This window comes from Chlorocebus sabaeus, chromosome 21 (assembly GCF_047675955.1).
Source record: "Chlorocebus sabaeus isolate Y175 chromosome 21, mChlSab1.0.hap1, whole genome shotgun sequence".
NCBI lineage: Eukaryota > Metazoa > Chordata > Mammalia > Primates > Cercopithecidae > Chlorocebus > Chlorocebus sabaeus.
This window is the reverse complement of record NC_132924.1, coordinates 103,841,128-103,858,442: the sequence shown is the minus strand read 5'-3', so window position 1 is coordinate 103,858,442 and position 17,315 is coordinate 103,841,128. Positions and strand designations below refer to the sequence as shown.

General features: G+C 41.0%; 2 long non-coding RNA genes across 4 annotated transcripts in view; one reads left to right on the top strand and one right to left on the bottom strand.

Moving 5' to 3' along the window:
* Positions 1-17,009, top strand: part of LOC103226908 (uncharacterized) — a 254,714-nt gene extending 237,705 nt beyond the window's left edge. Inside the window, exon 6 of the long non-coding RNA XR_012090415.1 lies at positions 3,138-17,009. This is a non-coding gene — a long non-coding RNA (uncharacterized lncRNA). The remainder of the gene's footprint in view (positions 1-3,137) is intronic.
* The window catches only part of LOC119626148 (uncharacterized), a 173,686-nt gene that overhangs the window by 17,465 nt on the left and 138,906 nt on the right, over positions 1-17,315 (bottom strand). For 2 of the 3 annotated variants that reach the window (XR_005242316.2, XR_012090420.1), the window contains exons 4-6: positions 16,088-16,161; positions 14,386-14,552; positions 7,700-7,778 (exon numbers count right to left, since the gene is read on the bottom strand). This is a non-coding gene — a long non-coding RNA (uncharacterized lncRNA). Of the gene's footprint in view, positions 1-7,668; positions 7,779-14,385; positions 14,553-16,087; positions 16,162-17,315 lie in introns of those variants that run through there. The other variant, XR_012090419.1, reaches the window with a different exon arrangement.

Here is a 17,315-nt window from a genome sequence, read left to right as displayed (position 1 = left end):
AACATTTTGTTTATCCACTCATAGGTTCGACTGGCATTTGAGTTGTCTCGTTCTTTAAACTTTGATTTCTGTCAATGTAATATATATTCATAGATTAACAAGTAAGAGGGCACTGAGTCCCACAGCAAACAGCTGTTCTCTGTCCTACTCTGTTCTCCTGCAGCCAGCTGCTTTCAAATCATTTTTCTGTTTCTTCGGATAAATGATTCTGTTACTTACATTTTAAAATGCTCATACCTCTAGGTCTTCATTTTGACTTTATTTTTTGAATTTTTTGAATTTTTCTACTATGGGAAATGAGAATTTAGCTTTAACTCCACTACCACCTGTACACATATTACTCCATTCGCCTTCACAATTTAGTTATAACACAGTTTTCTGTTAACTCAAGAATTGGTTTTGATAATTATATAGATACTGTTGATATCATTACATAGTTTTAGATTTCCTTTTAAAACTTTTTATAAACTCTGAAATGAAAAATTTCATCATTTAAAATTTAATTCACAATGTACTTAACAATAATTCCTAAACCTTATAGAACTGTAACATTCCCCTCAGCATTTTCAGACCCCGCACACAGTCACTGTGTGTGTGTATGTGTGTGTATACATCCTTCAGTTTTCTGACAAAGGTCATTTTTTTTTAGGTTTTTAATTTTCCCATATTTTATTGATCATTTCACTGGTTATGGAATTCCTGACTGGCTCAGACTTTCGTTTTCTAGCCCCCAGTGCTGTGAAGAGGTCTGATACAATGCTGATTTCTGGCCCTTTTGCTCTGGAAGTTTTGAGGAGATTCTGTTTGTCCTTTGTGTCCTTTAAATTTCCTGAGTTTGTGCCACAATAGAGGTCTTTTTCATTTAATATACCTTTTTTTTTTGACAGGGTCCCGCCTCACTCCCATTGCCCAAGCTAGAGTGCAGTGGTGCAATCACAGTTCACTGCAGCCTCGACTTCCCAGGCTCAGGTGATCCTCCCAGCACAGTCTCCCAAGTGGGTGGGACGACAGGCGTGCACCACCATGCCCAGCTAGTTTTTTATATTTTTAGTATTGACCTCCATTCTACAGCTGTTAAAACAGAGGCATCAGAAGGAAGAACAGCTTTCCTCGGTCAGTGAGGACTGGAAGAAGCTCTAGTGTTTTCTCTCCTCCATTCCATCTGGGTATAATGGCCACCCATTGCAGTGGGCTTTGATTTTTTTCCAAGAATGGAGCTTGGAACCCCACAGAAATTGTGTTTTGTTAATAAGCTGATGGAAGAATTTTTGGCATTGATTTTAAATTCCCATAGTCTGCTTCTAGCGAAGCTCCATCCTGCTCATTTACTCTCTCTCTCCTCTTTAGGGGCCAAAGAACAAAGTGTAGCCAACTGTTTTGAAGCCACCCTGTTTTGAAAAGGCTTTTTCCACTCAGGTGGCCTTGCGCCGAATGGCCAACCCTGCCCACTGTATGGAAACAATAGATGCTGCCTTAGAAGGGAGCAAGCTGGCACTGCCCTGGTATGTGGGTGCGGCCAGGAAGCTTTGGGCCAAACTGTGCAGACTTGCTGTCTCAGGATTAGCACTTTCTACAGCCACAGCAGAGATGAGGGGCAGCAGGCACACAGCCCTTCCTCCTGGAGATGAAAGGGGTCTGTAGGTGGATGAGGACCTCATTCACCAAAAGTCACGGGAGGAAGTCAAAGAGGAGGAGGACAGAAAGATAGTGGTGCTTCTATCACCTACAAATTCTGCATCTATGAAAAAAAAGTCCACAGAATTATGGCCCTGAACCAATCTGTATCAACCCTGAACATGCTGGATGCCACCCACTGTGGGTTGGGCAGAAGATGGTGCAGGCCTGGCAGAAGTTGGTAACCAATACTGTGCCCGAGGCTTGGTTTGGCAGGAGGTGACAGGACAAAGGTACCAGAGGATGCCAGCTGGGTGCCAGCCTTCTTAGCTGTCAGAACTGGTCTCGGAAAAAGGACAGCCGTCGGGTATGCTTTTGTAAGAGGCAGTTTTACTCTTGCAGACAGCTGCCTCTCCCTTCCTTCCTGTGACTGAACAGGCCAGAGAGGAAGGTCAAGGGCAGGCAGGAGAACAAGGACAAAGGCATAAAGTGTGGATTGTACACGGACTCCTGTTCTAATCCAGCTCATTTACTGGTTTTCTATGTCAAAAAACAAAAAGTTAGAAAGTTGGATGGGAAAGATGCTGGCACAAATGTAAACGTGAACTGAGTTCCAAAGGAAAAGAGTCAACAGATAAGAGATTCTTGTGGGTACCCTAGCTGCGAATGACTTTGAAATGGCCTTGGAAAGGGTCCTGATGGGCATTAAAAAAAAAAAAAACCCACTAGCCCCATTTTCCCTATATAGAAGCAAAGGTCAATAGCAGTACCTTGTTGAAATGTCTGGGAAGTGAAAGTGACAGAGAAAAAGAGGATTGTGGACATATGTGTTGGCCTTTTTTATCTGAAGGTGCTATGGCTGGTGAAGATGGGCTGCGTTCTGGGACCCTGGGAGAGCTGCTCCTGAGCTCATGTCTCTGTCCCAGCAGCAGGAGCCCCTCAGTGCTGTAGAATGTGAGGTCTACTGTGAGTCCAAAAGACCAGACACGTGACGCACTCCTCTGCTTTCTGGAGCGTAGTATCAGCCCTTAGAAGCAGCTGTTCGTCTCTCCTTTAGTAGCTCAGCAAGAATTCAGTTCAGTAAAAATTTATTGAGCACCTACCCTGCTCCAGGTACTCTCTAGGCACTGAGGGGTGGGGGGAGGTTTCCTGTACTGTGCCCAGAACTCCGCTCCTCGGGCTTTTCTCAGCTCAGGATATGGGCTTAAGCAGCTAAACTGATTGCAAGTGCCACCCTTCCATGCTACTAAAAACCCACGCTGTTGTAGACAAAGTTGATGTCTAGCTCAACATACCACACCTTCTCTCTGAAGTCCTTAAGTTCTGAGACAGGGATCCCAGGAGGGATACAGGACTCTTGATGTTGAATGAGAGGCAAGACCCTCTGTTCCTGTTGCTCGACCCTCTCCCAGGTCCCCTAGAGGAAAGTCTCATCCTGTGGCGTCTCCCTCCTAAACCAATCCCCGTGCATCCCTTTGTTTGTGCCGCGTCCACACACTAATCTCTCTGCCTTGTGTTTGCAGATGCTGGTGGGATGGAGCTGCAGTGTGTGTCCGTGGAGCAGATTAAACACTTTCTGCCCCAGCCTGTCTTATCTTCTCACGGGTTAGCAGTCCTTGGAAGAATAAAGAATCCACACAAGCTCCCAGAAAGCAGGAGTTCCATGATTGATGACCAGAGCCTCATAGCACAGAATTCATCTCTAAAAACAGGTTTGTAGTTGACCAGACTCCACCAACTCAGATATGTCCGCCCCTAGCTTGAAATGGAAGGTGAGGGGAAGGTCGAGTTCACAGCTCAGTACTCTGAGGACTGCCTCTGGTCAGGTTCCAGATCAGAACAGACCACTGTCCTGTCACTATCAGTCTAACACATGGGATCTCTGGTAACACACATAGTGCATTCTGCTTTGCATCACTCATATGCATATTTTTCTCACCAAGTAGACTATAAACTTCTTGATTCAGGGTCCATATTGCCAGCATATGCCTAGTATAATATAGGTACTCTCTGTGTTGAATCAAATTGGCATGGAAAGTACTATTCCCTGCAGACTCTGTGGGATTCTGGAGGATTAACCTATGACAGAGCTTTATATAAACACACATTTGCTGAATGTCAGCAACGAAGCAGCCCACTGCTGCTGACTCCAGTGAAGTCAGGAACACCCACACTGAGCAGAAGCCCTTGTGGTTATCTTAGGAACAGTGACATACCTCTTATCATTCCCCATAAATGGGAAAAATATTGTGCTTGGCCTGCCTTGAGTTTACTTTGGGGCCAGGTTGTTTTCTGACAATTCAAAGAACTACTCATATGTAGATGGCGTTCAGGAACCGGGAGCATCCGAATCTATATGTTTTAGCCAGAAATTTCCCCTACATTTTATACCTCAAAAGGAGCTCAAGGGAGCAGATAAGGTTGGTAGAAGTACAGAAGAGAGGAGGGGTGCTGTACTTCCCCATATCACTTCTAGCACATTTCACAACTAGGAGTTTGATCTATTACCTTTGTAGGAGTTCAGTTTTCAAGTTTAGAGGATTCAGCACCATGGTCAGAGCCAACGACATAACAAATGTGAACCTGAAGGAAACCCTCTCTGTAGGAGGAAAATGAAGGGAGTCTTTCAGAGAAGTATTCTCTGTCTTCCCCTACTCTGAAAACCTCTAAGCCAATGCTTAGGTTAGCCAGAGGAAAAAACCATACAACTCCCAACTCCATGTTATGATAGGCCCCTTCTGTCTTCAAGTGTTGCCTGAAATAGGAACTATAGGTCTCAATCTGAATTTATCCCAGTGTCTTTCTCACTTTGGCAGTAAGTTATGTCTTCTCTTTTTTGTGTGATTTTTGTTAGAGACAGAGCCTTGTTCTGGTGCCCAAATTGGAGTGCAGCAGTGCAATCACAGCTCACTGTAGCCTTGACCTCCCAGCCTCAAATGATCCTCCCACCTCAGTTTCCCAAGTAGTTGGGACTACAAGTATATACCACCACACCTGGAGAATTATTTTTTAAAAACTTGGAGAGATGGAGTCTTACTATGTTGCCCAGGCTGGTCTCAACTCCTGGGCTCAAGCAATTCTCCTGCCTTGGCCTTCCAAAGTGCTGGGACTACAGGCATGAGCCACTGTGCCTGCCCCCTCCTTTTTTTGTATTTTTAATTGATGTATCATAGTTGTACATATTTTTGGGGTATGTGTGATATTTTGACGTGTGTACAATATGTAATGATCAAATCAGGTTAATTGGGATATCTGTCATCTTAAACACTTACCTTTTTGTGTTGGGAACATTATAGTTCTTCTAGCTATTTTGATACAATAAATTATTGTTAACTATAATTTTCTTACTGTACTGTTGAATACTAGAACTTCTTCCTTCTAATTTTATTTTTGTACCCGTTAACCAACTTCTCTTCATTCCTCCTGCCCCCGCTCCCTGCCTCTCCTCTGATAAACACCATTCTACTGTCCACTTCCAGGAGATCCACTTTTTAAACTCACACACATAAATGCAAATATGTGACACTGGTGCCCAATAACACGTAGTTCCATCCATGTTGCTACAAATGACAGGATTTCATTATGTTTGTGGGGGAATAATATTTCATTGTGAATATATACCACATTTTCTTTATCCATTCATCTATTGACAGACACAGGTTGATTCCATAATCTTGGCTATTGTGAATAGTTCTACAGTAAACATTGGAGTACAGATACCTCTTCGATATATTGACTTCTTTTGGATATATACCCAGCAGTGAGACTGCTGGATCATATGGTAGTTTTCAGTTTTTTGAGAAGTCTCCATACTGTTTTCGTAGTGGTTATTGTACCTTACATTCCCACCAACACTATAATAGGGTTCCTCTTTGCATCCTTGCCAGCATTTGTTATTTTTTTCTCTTTTTGATAATAGATATTCTAACTGAAGTGAGTTGATATCTCATTGTGGTTTTGATTTGCATTTCTCTGATGATTAGTGATGTTGAGCATTTCTAATCTACCTGTGGCCATTTGTATGTCTTCTTTCGAGAAATGTTTACCCAGGTCTTTTGAACATTAAAAAAATCAGATTATTTGTTATTTTGCTATTGAATTGTTAACGTTTCTTACATGTTCTATTTATTAATTCATTGTTAGATGAACAGTTTGCAGATATGTTCTTCCATTCTGAAGGCTGTCTCTACACTTTATTGCTTCCTTTGCTGTCTAGAAGCTTCTTAGCTTGACGTAATCCCATTTTTCTATTTTTCTATTTTTGCTTTGACTTCCTATGCTTTTGAGGTCCTACCCCAAAAAATATGTGCCCCAACCAATGTCCTGTAGCATTTCTTCAGTGTTTTTCTAGCAGATTCAGTTTTAGGTCTTACACTGAAGTCTTGAATTCATTTTTGGTTGATACTTGTATATGATGAAAGATGGAGATCTCATTTTATTTTTCTGCATACAGATACACAGTTTTCCCAGCACCATTTATTAAGGAGACTTTTTCACCCCAATATGTGTTCTTGGTTCCTTTGTTGAAAATGAGTTGGCTTTAAGTACACAGACTTATTTCTGAGTTCTTCATTCTGTTTCGTTGGTCTACATGTGTCTGTTTTTATACCAGCACCATGCTTTTTTGGCCACTATAGCTCTGTAGTATAATTTGTTTGTTTGTCTGTTTGTTTGTGTTTTGAGACAGGGTCACTCTCTGCTGCCCAGGCTAGAGTGCAGTGATGCAATCTCAACTCACTGCAACCTCCGCCTCCCGGGTTCAAGTGATTCTCCTGCCTCAGCCTCCCGAGTAGCTGGGATTACAGGGGCCCACCACCATGCCCAGCTAATTTTTGTATTTTTAGTAGAGACAGGGTTTAGCCATGTTTGCCAGACTGGTCTCAAACTCCTGGCTTGAAGCAATCCACCCACCTAGGCCTCCCAAAAGTGCTGGGAATACAGGAGTGAGCCACTGTGTCCAACCTGTCAGGTAATGTGATGCCTCCAGTTTTGTTCTTTTTGCTCAGGATTGCTTTGGATATTTGGGATCTTTTGTGGTTTCATATAAATTTTAGGATTTTTTTTCTATTTCTGTGAAGAATTGTCATTGGTATTTTTATAGGTATTGCATCAAATCTATATATTGCTTTGGGTAGTATTGTCATTTTAACAATATTAATTCTTCTGAAAAGTGAGCATGGGATGTCTTTCCCTTTCTTTTTATCCTCCTCAATTTCTTTAATGGATGTTTTGTAGTTTTCCTTGTCGAAGTCTTCTACCTCCTAAATTTATTCCTAGGTATTTTATTTGTAGATGGTGTAAGATTACTTTATTGGTTTCTTTTGCAGATTGTTGGCTGCTGGTATACAGAAATTTTACTGATTTTTGTATGCTGATTTTATATCCTGCAACTTTGCTGAATTTGTCACCTCTAATAGGTTTTTTTGGTGGACTCTAGGTTTTCCTAAATAGAAGATCAAGTTGTTTGAAAACAAGGATAATTCAACTTCTTCCTCTCCAATCTGCATGCCCTTTATTTCCTTCTCTTGACTAATTGCTTTGGCTAGTACTGTGTTGAATAAAAGCAGTGAAAGTGGGCATCCTTGTCTTATTCTAGTTCTTAGTGCAAAGGCTTTCCACTTTTTCCCATTTAATATTAGCTGTAGGATTCTTATATGCGGCAGCCCTTATCACGCTGAGGTATTTCCTTTCCTTCCTTTCCTTCCTGTCTTTCCTTTCCTTCCTCTCTCTCTCTTTCCCTTTCTTTTTCTTTCTCTTTCCTTCTTTCTTTCTTTATTTCTTCTTTTTCTGTCTCTCTTTTATTTTTTAAGATGTAGTCTTGCTCTGCTACCCAGGCTGGGAGTGCAGTGGTGTGATCTCTGCTCACTGCAACCTCCACCTCCCAGGTTCAAGCAATTCTCCTGCCTCAGCCACCCAAGTATCTGGGACTACAGATGTGCACCACCATCCCTTGCTCTTTTTTTTTGTGTTGTTTTTGTAGAGACAAGTTGTATTAGGGTTCTCTTTTACTGTATTAGTTCATTTTCACGCTGCTGATAAAGACATACCCAAAACTGGCAACAAAAAGAGATTTAATTGGACTTACAGTTCCACATGGCTGGGGAGGCCTCAGAATCATGGAAGGAGGCAAAAGGCACTTCTTACATGGCAGCAGCAAGAGAAAACTGGGGAAGAAGCAAAAACAGAAACCCCTGATAAACCCATCAGATCTCATGAGACTTATTCACTATCATAAGAATAGCATGGGAAAGACCAGCCCCCATGATTCAGTTACCTCCCATTGGGTCCCTCCCACAACACATGAGAATTCTGAGAGATACAATTCAAGTTGAGATTTGAGTGAGGACACAGCCAAACCACATCATTCTGCCTCTGGCTCCTCCAAATCTCATGTCCTCACATTTCAAAACCAATCATGCCTTCCCAACAGTCCCCCAAAGTCTTAACTCATTTCAGCATCAACCCAAAATCCACAGTCCGAAGTCTCATCTAAAACAAGGCTAGTCCCTCCTGCCTGTGAGCCTGTAAAATCAAAAACAAGGTAGTTACTTCCTAGATACAATGTAGGTACAGGTATTGGGTAAATACAGCCATTCCAATTGGGAGAAACTGGCCAAAACAAAGGATTACAGGTCCCATGCAAGTCCAAAATGCAGTGGGGCAGTCAAATTTTAAAGCTTCAAAATGATCTCCTTTAACTCCAGGTCTCACATCCAGGTCACACTGATGTAACAGGTGGGTTTCCATGGTCTTGGGCAGCTCCACCCCTGTGGATTTGCAGGGTACAACCTCCCTCCTGGCTGCTTTCATGGGCTGACATTGAGTGTCTGCAGCTTTTCCAGGTGCACGGTGCAAGCTGTTGGTGGATCTACCATTCTGAGGTCTGGAGTACAGTGGCCCTCTTCTCATAGCTCCAGTAGGCAGTGCCCTAGTAGGGATTCTGTGTCGGGGCTCCGACCCCACATTTCCCTTCCACACCATCCTAGCAAAGGTTCTCCATGAGGGCCCCACTCCTGCAGCAAACTTTTGCCTGGGCATCCAGCCATTTCCATTCATCTTCTGAAATCTAGGCCAAGGTTCCCAAACCTCCATTCTGTGTACCCACAAGCTCAACACCATGCAGAAGCTACCAAGGCTTGGGTTTTCAACCCTCTGAAGCCACAGCCTGTGCTCTTTGTTGGCCCCTTTCAGCCACGGCTGGAGTGGCTGGGACACAGGGCACCAGCATGGGTACCCCCCTGGGTCCAGCCCACAAAACCACTTTTTCCTCCTGGGCCTCCAGACCTGTGATGGGAATGGCTGCTGTGAAGGTCTCTGACATGGCCTGGAGAGAGACTTTACTCATGGTCTTGGGGATTAATATGAGGCTCCTTGCTATTTATGCAAATTTCTGCAGCCAGTTTGAATTTCTCCTCAAAAAATTGTTTTTTCTTTTCTACTACATCATCAGGCTGCAAATTTTCTGAACTTTTATGCTCTGTTTCCCTTTTAAGATGGAATGCTTTTTAACAGCACCCAAGTCACATTTTTGAATGCTTTGCTGCTTAGAAATTTCTTCCACCAGATACCCTAAATCATCTCTCTCAAGTTCAAAATTTCCACAAATCTCTAGGACCAGGGGCAAAATGCCACCAGTCTCTTTGCTAAAACATAACAAGAGTCACCTTTGCTCCAGTTCCCAACAAGTTCCTCATCTCCATCTGAGACAACCTTTGCCTGCACCTTATTGTTCATATCACTATCAGCATTTTTGTCAAAGCTTCCAGGAGGCTTCAAACTTTTCCACATTTTCCTGTCTTATTCTGAGTTCTCCAAACTGTTCTAACCTCTGCCTGTTACCCAGTTCCAAAGTTGCTTCCACGTTTTCAGGTATCTTTTCAGCAACGCCCTACTCTACTGGTACCAATTTACTGTATTAGTTCATTTTCATGCTGCTGATAAAGACATACCCAAAACTGGGAACAAACAGAGGTTTAATTGGACTTACAGTTCCACATGGCTGGGGAGGCCTCAGAATCGTGGCAGGAGGCGAAAAGCACTTCTTACGTGGTGGTGGCAAGAGAAAAATAAGAAAGCAAAAGCGGAAACCCCTAATAAACCCATGAGATCTCACAAGACTTACTCACTATCATCAGAATAGGACAGGAAAGACGGCCCCCATGACGTAGTTACCTCTTACTGGGTCTCTCTCACAACATGTGGGAATTCTGGGAGATACAATTCAAGTTGAGATTTGGGTGGGTTACACAGCCAAACCATATCACAGGGTTTCACCACATTGGCGAGGGTGGTCTTGAACTCCTGACTTCAAGTGATCCACCTGTCTCACCCTCCCAAAATGCTGGGATTACAGGCCTGAGCCACTGTGCCTGGCCTGAGGTATGTTCTTTTTATACCAAGTTTGTTGAGGATTTTTTTTCAAGAAGGGACACTGAATTTAACTGAATGTTTTTTCAACATTCATTGAAATAATCACATGGTTTTTATCCTTCATTCTGTTGATGTGATGTATCATGTTTATTGATTTGCATATGTTGAACCATCCTTGCATCCCTGGGATGAATCCACTTGATCATGGTGAAAGATCTTTTTAATGTTTTGAATTCTGTTTGCTAGTATTTTGTGGAGGATTTTTACATGTATGTTCATCAGGGATACTGGCCCACAGTTGGTTTTTTCTTTTCTTTTTTGTTTTTGGTAGTGTGTTTGTCTGGTTTTGGTATCAGGATAATGCTGGCCAGGTAGAATGAGTTTCTTTCCTCTTCACTTATTTGAAATAATTTGAGTAGAATTGGTATTAGGTCTTCCTTAAGTGTTTGCTAGAATTCAGAAGTGAATCTGGCAGGTCCCAAGTTTTGAGGGGAGACTTTTTATTGTAGCTTTGATCTCATGACTTGTTATTGGTCTGTTTAGGTTTTCTATTTCTTCATGGTTCAATCATGGTAGAGTATGTGTTCAGGAGTTTATCCATTTCTTCTAGATATTTCAGTTTGTTTGTGTATAGTTGTTCATGATAGTCTAATGATTCTTTGTATTTCTGTGGTATTATTAGTTGTAATGTTTCCTTTTTTGTCTCTGATTTTATTTGTTTGGATCTTCTTTATTTTTATCTTAGTCTAGCTAAAGGTTTATCAATTTTGTTTATCTTTTCAAGAAACCAACTTTTTGTTTTGTTGATCCTTTGTAATTTTTTTAGTCTCATTTCATTTATTTCTGCTTTGATCTTTATTATTTCTTTCCTTTTACTAAATTTGGTTTTTTAGCTGCTTGATGTGCATAGTTAGGTTATTTTGAGTCTCTTTTTTAAAATATGGATGTTTACTGCTATAAAATTCCACATTAGTACTACTTTTTCTGTATCCTATAGATTCTTATATGTTTTGTTTCCATTTTTATTTTTTTCAAGAAATTTCTAAATTTCCTTCTTAGTTTCTTCACTGACCAATTGGTTGTCTGGAAGCATGCTGTTTAATTTCCATGTATTTGTACAGTTTTTAACATTCTTCATTTCATTTATTGTGGCCAGAAAAGATACTTGATATAATTTCCACTTTTTTGTATTTGTTGAGACTTGTTTCATGGTCCAACATATAGTCTGTCCTGGAGAATGTTCCATGTGCTGATGAAGAATGTGTATTCTGTAGAAGTTGGGTGAAATATTCTGTAAATGTCTGTTAGGTCCATTTGGTGTACAGTTTCACTCTGATGTTTCTTTGTTAATTTTCTACCTGGATGATCTTTCCATTGTCAAAAGTAGGATGTTGAAATCCCCTCTTACTGGTGCACTACAGTTTATCTCTCCTTTTAGCTCTATTAATACTTGCTTTGCATATTTGGGTGTTCTGGTGTTGGGTGCATATATATTTACTCTTGTTATATCCTCTAGCTGAATTGACCTCTCAATCATTATATAATAACTTTATTTATCTCTTTTCACAGTTTTTAAAGTCTATTTTAGCTTATATAGTTACTCCTGTTCTTTTATGGTTTCCATTGCATGGGATATCATCTTTCTATCCCTTCACTTTCAGTCTATGTGTATCTTTACAGGTGAAGTGAGTTTCTTGTAGACAGCATATTGTTGGGTCTTGTTTTTTAATCCATGCAGCTACTCTTTGTTTTTTTAATTGTAGAATTTAGTCCATTTACATTCAGTGTTACTATTGATAGATAAGGCCTCACTGCTGCCATTTTGTTACTTGTTTACTAGTTGTATGTAACTCCTCTCGTCCTTTCTTTGTCTTTCTTTGTGGTTAAGTGATTTTTCTCTAGCAGTATGTTTTAATTTGTTACTTTTTATTTTTAGTCTATCTGTTATAGGTTTTAGCTTTGTAGTTATCATTAAGCTTACAAAACACATTCTACAGTTATAACAGGTATTTAAAACTGATACCAACTTAATTTTGATCATAAAAAAGCAAAAACAAAAACAAAAAACCCAAACAGATTAACTCCCTTCTTCCTCCACATTTACAATTTTTGATGTTACCAATTACCCTTTTTTATTTCCTATCTCTTAACAAGTTATTTTCATTATTATTTTAATAGTTTTGGCTTTTAGTCTTCTGACCAAAGATATAAGTCGTTTAATTATCACAATTACAATATTACTATAATAATTACATTAGAGTCCTTTTCTTTCAGTTTGAAGAATTTCCTTTAGCATTTTTTGTGGGACAGTTCTGGTTGCTATAAATATAAAGTCTGTCTGGGACAGTCTTTGTCTCTCCATTTCTGAAGAACTTTACTTGATACAGTATTCTTGGTTGGTGATTTTTTTCCTACAACACTCTCAATATTATCGTCTCCCTCCTGGCCTGAAAAGTTTCTGCTGAGAAGTCTGATGCCAGGAGTACTGGATCTCCCTTACATGTTATTTGCCTCTTTTCTCTTGCTGCTTTTAGAATCCTCTCTTTGTCTTTCATTTTTGCAAGTTCAATGTAATATGTCTTGGGATATTCTTATTTGGGTTGAATCTGATTGGTGATCTTTGCTCTTCCTGGCTTGGGTATTTGTATCTTTCTCCAGGGTTGGAAAGCTTTCTGTTACTACTTTGAATAAGCTTTCTACCCCTTTGTCTTTCTAAGTTCCCTCTTTAATTCCAATAGTGAATATTTTATTTTTTGATGTTGTCTCATAGATACTGTAAGCTTTGTTCATTGTTTGTATTCCTTTTTCTCTTTTCTTCTCTGAGTATATTAAAATAATCTCTCACTGATTAATTCTGCTATTGATGCTCTATATTGCATTTTTCATTTCATTCATTGTATTTTTCAGCTCCAGGATTTTTTGTTTGGTTTTTAAAAGTTTTTCAATGTCTCTATTAAATTTTTCTGATACATTTCTGAATTGATTTTCTGTTTTCTGGAATTTGAGTCTCCTTAAAGCAGCTATTTTGAATTATCTGAGAGATCACACATCTCTATCACTGTAGCATTGGTCTCTGGCATCTTGTTTAACTCATTTGTGAGGTCATATTTCCCTGAATGTTTCTGATGCTTGTAGAAGTACAACAATGTCTGCATATTTAGGAATTAGGTATTTATTTTAGTCTTTGCATTCTGGCTTTGTTTGTGCCTGTCCTTCAGAGGGTCTTCTGGATTCTAACCTGACTGACTGTTGTGTTCCCTGAGCCTGTGATCACTGCAGCCATCTCAGCACTAGAGGACACTCCAAGCCCAGGCTAGCCATGAGTTTCATGAGGACTCTGAGGTTGACATGGCTTTCCAGCCCAGATGGACTTAGGGAAGACCCCAGGCAGATACTGGACTGAGGGACCCAAGTCCAGAAAACTGTCCTTGTGGCCCAGACAGGTGTGTCTCCTACCAGATCTCTGCAATTCTCAACTGCAGCAAGAGGAGATGGAGTTGAGACTGGACCACTTCAGGAACTGCTGTGAGAAGCAGCTGGTGGGCCTAATCTCATTGTCTCAGATGAACATGCATCACCCAGCTGGTATGAGTTGGGTAGTTCCTAGACTGTAGCAGCAGGGGCTAGAGCTGAGACTGGGCCCCGTGGAATCTGCTGTGAGAGACTGCAGAGCCCAGTCTCAGCTCAAAGGAGTTTATATCATCCAGCAAGTGTCTCACAAATAAGATAGTTTCTTGTCTACAGTAGGAGGGGCTGGAACTGAGTCTGGGTCTCCTTGGGATCTGCCAAAGAGCCCATCTTGTTGGGCCAGACAAGCACACATCTCGCAGCAGGTCTCAGCACAAATAGGATAGTTCCCTGGTTGCTGCAGAGGGCAGGGTGCAGCTGAGACTGAGTCTACTTGGGATGTGCTATGAGATAGAGGTTGGCAAGTGTGTTGGGGACAGTCAGACTTTTCGGTTGTGGGATATGGGCAAGTCTCCTTCTGGGTCCTTACATGAGCACCTCTGAACTGAGATATCAGCTGAGAAAGGCTGGAGCAGAGCCACAGGGCCACTTCCAGGTTCACTGCTGAGACTGATGTCAGTGGGCAAATGAGTCTTTCTGCCAAGGCACTAGTATGCACAATTCCTTCTAGACTCCTTGGCAGATAGTTTTGGTTGCAAGCTCAAGGCCAAACAGGGCTGTAGCCAACAGCAGATCCCAAGAGGTCCCAGTCTCAGTTCTTGCCCCTTCTTCTGTAGTTGGGGAATGATCCTATCCATGCAGAAAGTTTCTTGGCCATTTCCAGGCATGAACCTGGAAGCAAGCTCACCAGATCAGCTGACCTGGGTGTTGGTCTGTACTTTCAAAACAACCCTCCTAGGTCTTGGGCCCTCTCAGGGTTTCACAAACTCCTACCTGAATCCTGAGGCTCCCACTGACGGACTTTCGACTGGAGATGGGTACAAAAATTCTTGTACCCATATTGTAGTTGGGGGATATGAGCAGGTTGCCTTCTATTTTGCCGTCTTGGTGATGACACTCAGTAAATGCTTTCTTCATATTGATTTTCTGGTCCTGCTAATCTGTGAAATGGAGAGAGCCATTGTATCTCTTAGCTGTTTTAATCCAAATAGCTTAGTGATCATCCAAAACAAGGTAAGAGTCTAACTTCAAGGGCCCTGGAGGAAGATCCCTGGCCCCAGAATCATTCCTCTGCCCCCACCTCTCGATGGCCCTTCTAAGAGAAAAGATACACTTATGGAAGTACTGAGTGATTCGGAAAGTAGGGGACACAATGGAAGGGAGCTAACATCTGCTAAGCCCCCCGTGTGTCAGGTATGAAATTCTAACTATCATTTCACCTGCACAGCAACTTGATGAAGGTGAGAGTGTCTAGCTCCCTTCCATAAGTACATGTGCACAAACGTGAAGGCAGTGCACAGTTGTTGAGGTGTGCACTGCTTCCACAATGTTGAGGAAGACCATTCTTGTTAATAATCAAGTACTTGTCTTATGTGACAAAATACATGCTTTCCTAAAAAAGTATATGAAGTTAAGTCACAGATCAAATCCTACTAATCTGCAGTTTGCATTTAAGCACTCAGTAATTCCAGGCATGGTGCTAGGCACTTTACCTAATCTCAATGTTCACCACAAACTCTGCAAAACACATAAAGTATTATCCCCATTTTCAGGTTAAGATATGGAGATTTGCCAAGGCTGAGTAATGCAGTCAGGGTTGCACAACTACTAAGTGGCAGTGTCAGGATTTGAACTCATCTCTGCCTGACTTCCAAGGATCTCTGTGTCCTCAGACATAAGGAAAATCACAATGGAGAAAATACTTCAGTTATATATTGTAAGGAAAATATTATTTCCTAATAAATGGAGTCAAAATTACTGAAGTTGAACATCCCATCAAAGTTTCTCTGTTAACCTACAAGGTAGAGAGCAGTGGGAAAAAGAGGGACAGTAGATTTAAGTTGTGTTCCTTGATTTGCTGCCATGCTGCTTCAGGATATAGAGTTACATTGTCTTCTTTTTAAAAACTCCTATGGAATAGATCAGACTTGGATATGGAACTTAAACGATAGTTCGAGTGTTTTTTTCCTCTCATTTCAGGCTTAGAATCTAGCAAAGTTAGAAGGGAAATCCTTCCACTGGGCATGTAAAATGTAAAACAAGCCCCTGATAGTAGATGACTCTTTGCTTCTCTGACCTATACTAGAATAATGTATAAAATGGAAACTGCAGTAAATGAATATAACCAAAAGACACGGACACACACATGCACACCCACTGTCTTTGTGTCCGAATGCTGATACTCAGCAGGTACAGTACAGTGACAGCGTGTTCCTAGGAAATTGATCAACGATTCCCTTCCACAGTTCAGGTTTTATTACAGGAGGTATTCATTAGCTAACTACAATTAGTCAAGTACCTTGGTGTGCCTTCTTCAAGAACTCCTTTAAATGCTCCTCTTTTATTTACTTTCAAGTTCCAAAAGCAGCTGCTGCTTTTATAGAAAAGCTTAATTGCTGTGGAATCTAATGCATGTCCTACTTCCATATCCAGTTCTCCTCCTTCCTGTTTAACAGACAGCATTCTCATGACTCACCTTTGATTTGTGGGCTGGAAGGCACCACACCTTTTTTCAGTCCTGCCTGCACATATTGTTAAGTGTCATCAACTCTGGAAAAAAGCATTCATGAGTTATGTCAATAATATGAGACATTAAAAGAGACTTGTCCTACAAACAAAACAGTAAATGACAAATGCAAGTTGTTTTAGTCCCATGTGCATCTCTACTGCACCCTAGAGCCTATAATGATTCTGTTTTCTTCATGTTCATGGCACAAGGAATGCCTGAAAACTCATCATTAGATAACATGTGCCTCATTAGTATTTGTCCATTCTAACACTTTAAATTCTTTTTGAATTGGCAAAAAGGAACAAAGAGAAGTGAAATTTAGATATCTAATAGATAGTGTAAAATAACAAAACAGCAGCCTATAAAGCAATGGAATGTGGCGACTGTGTGTTCTGTGGTGGTTGTTCTTGGTTTGGATGGTATATATCTCTGAATAATTTCCCAGTATTCACTCAATTTGATGCTACTGTGAAAAACCACATTCCAAATAACTCTTGTTGCAGATAATTCCCGTCTTCCTGTTTCCCATCCTAACAGAATACAATTTTGTTCAGAGGATGAGAGAAAATATATCCCATTAAATACTTGCCTAATACATCGGGTGGCCTGTGACACAGGTCTGGTTAGTGATGCTGACAAAAGACTTCTAGGTATTTATGTGAACGCTGTTGTGTTTCTACTCAAGCACTGCTCCTTCCACCTTGAGTGGAAGCCTAGAGCTGCGGCAGCCATCTTGCAACCGTGAGATGAGGAGCATGAGAATTACAGCCTACAGCTAAGGGTGGCAGAGAAGGATGGCAGGAGCCTGGGTCCAGGATGGTACCACTGCCTCCTTTACTAGCTTCTGACTTCTTATTGCTTGAAATAAACACCCATCACACTTGTTTAAGTCACGGTTACTGTGGTTCTTTGTTGCTTGCAGGTAAAGGCTGTAATAACCAATATAGTCTTATACACACCTTAGCTTCTATTTCTAAATTCCCAAATTAAAGCTATACATTTCTCTTAAATTCAGAGAGAAGCTACGTAGCCATGTTGTCCTTATTTGGGGTCTGGCATTGATACTCCACAACAGCCTCTTGTATTCATTACAATCAACTAGAGACAGATAAATACTGGAATTAAATGGGGGAAAATGAAATTATAAACATATAGGTAATTATGAATAGTTACTGGATCTCACGGTGAGGGACAA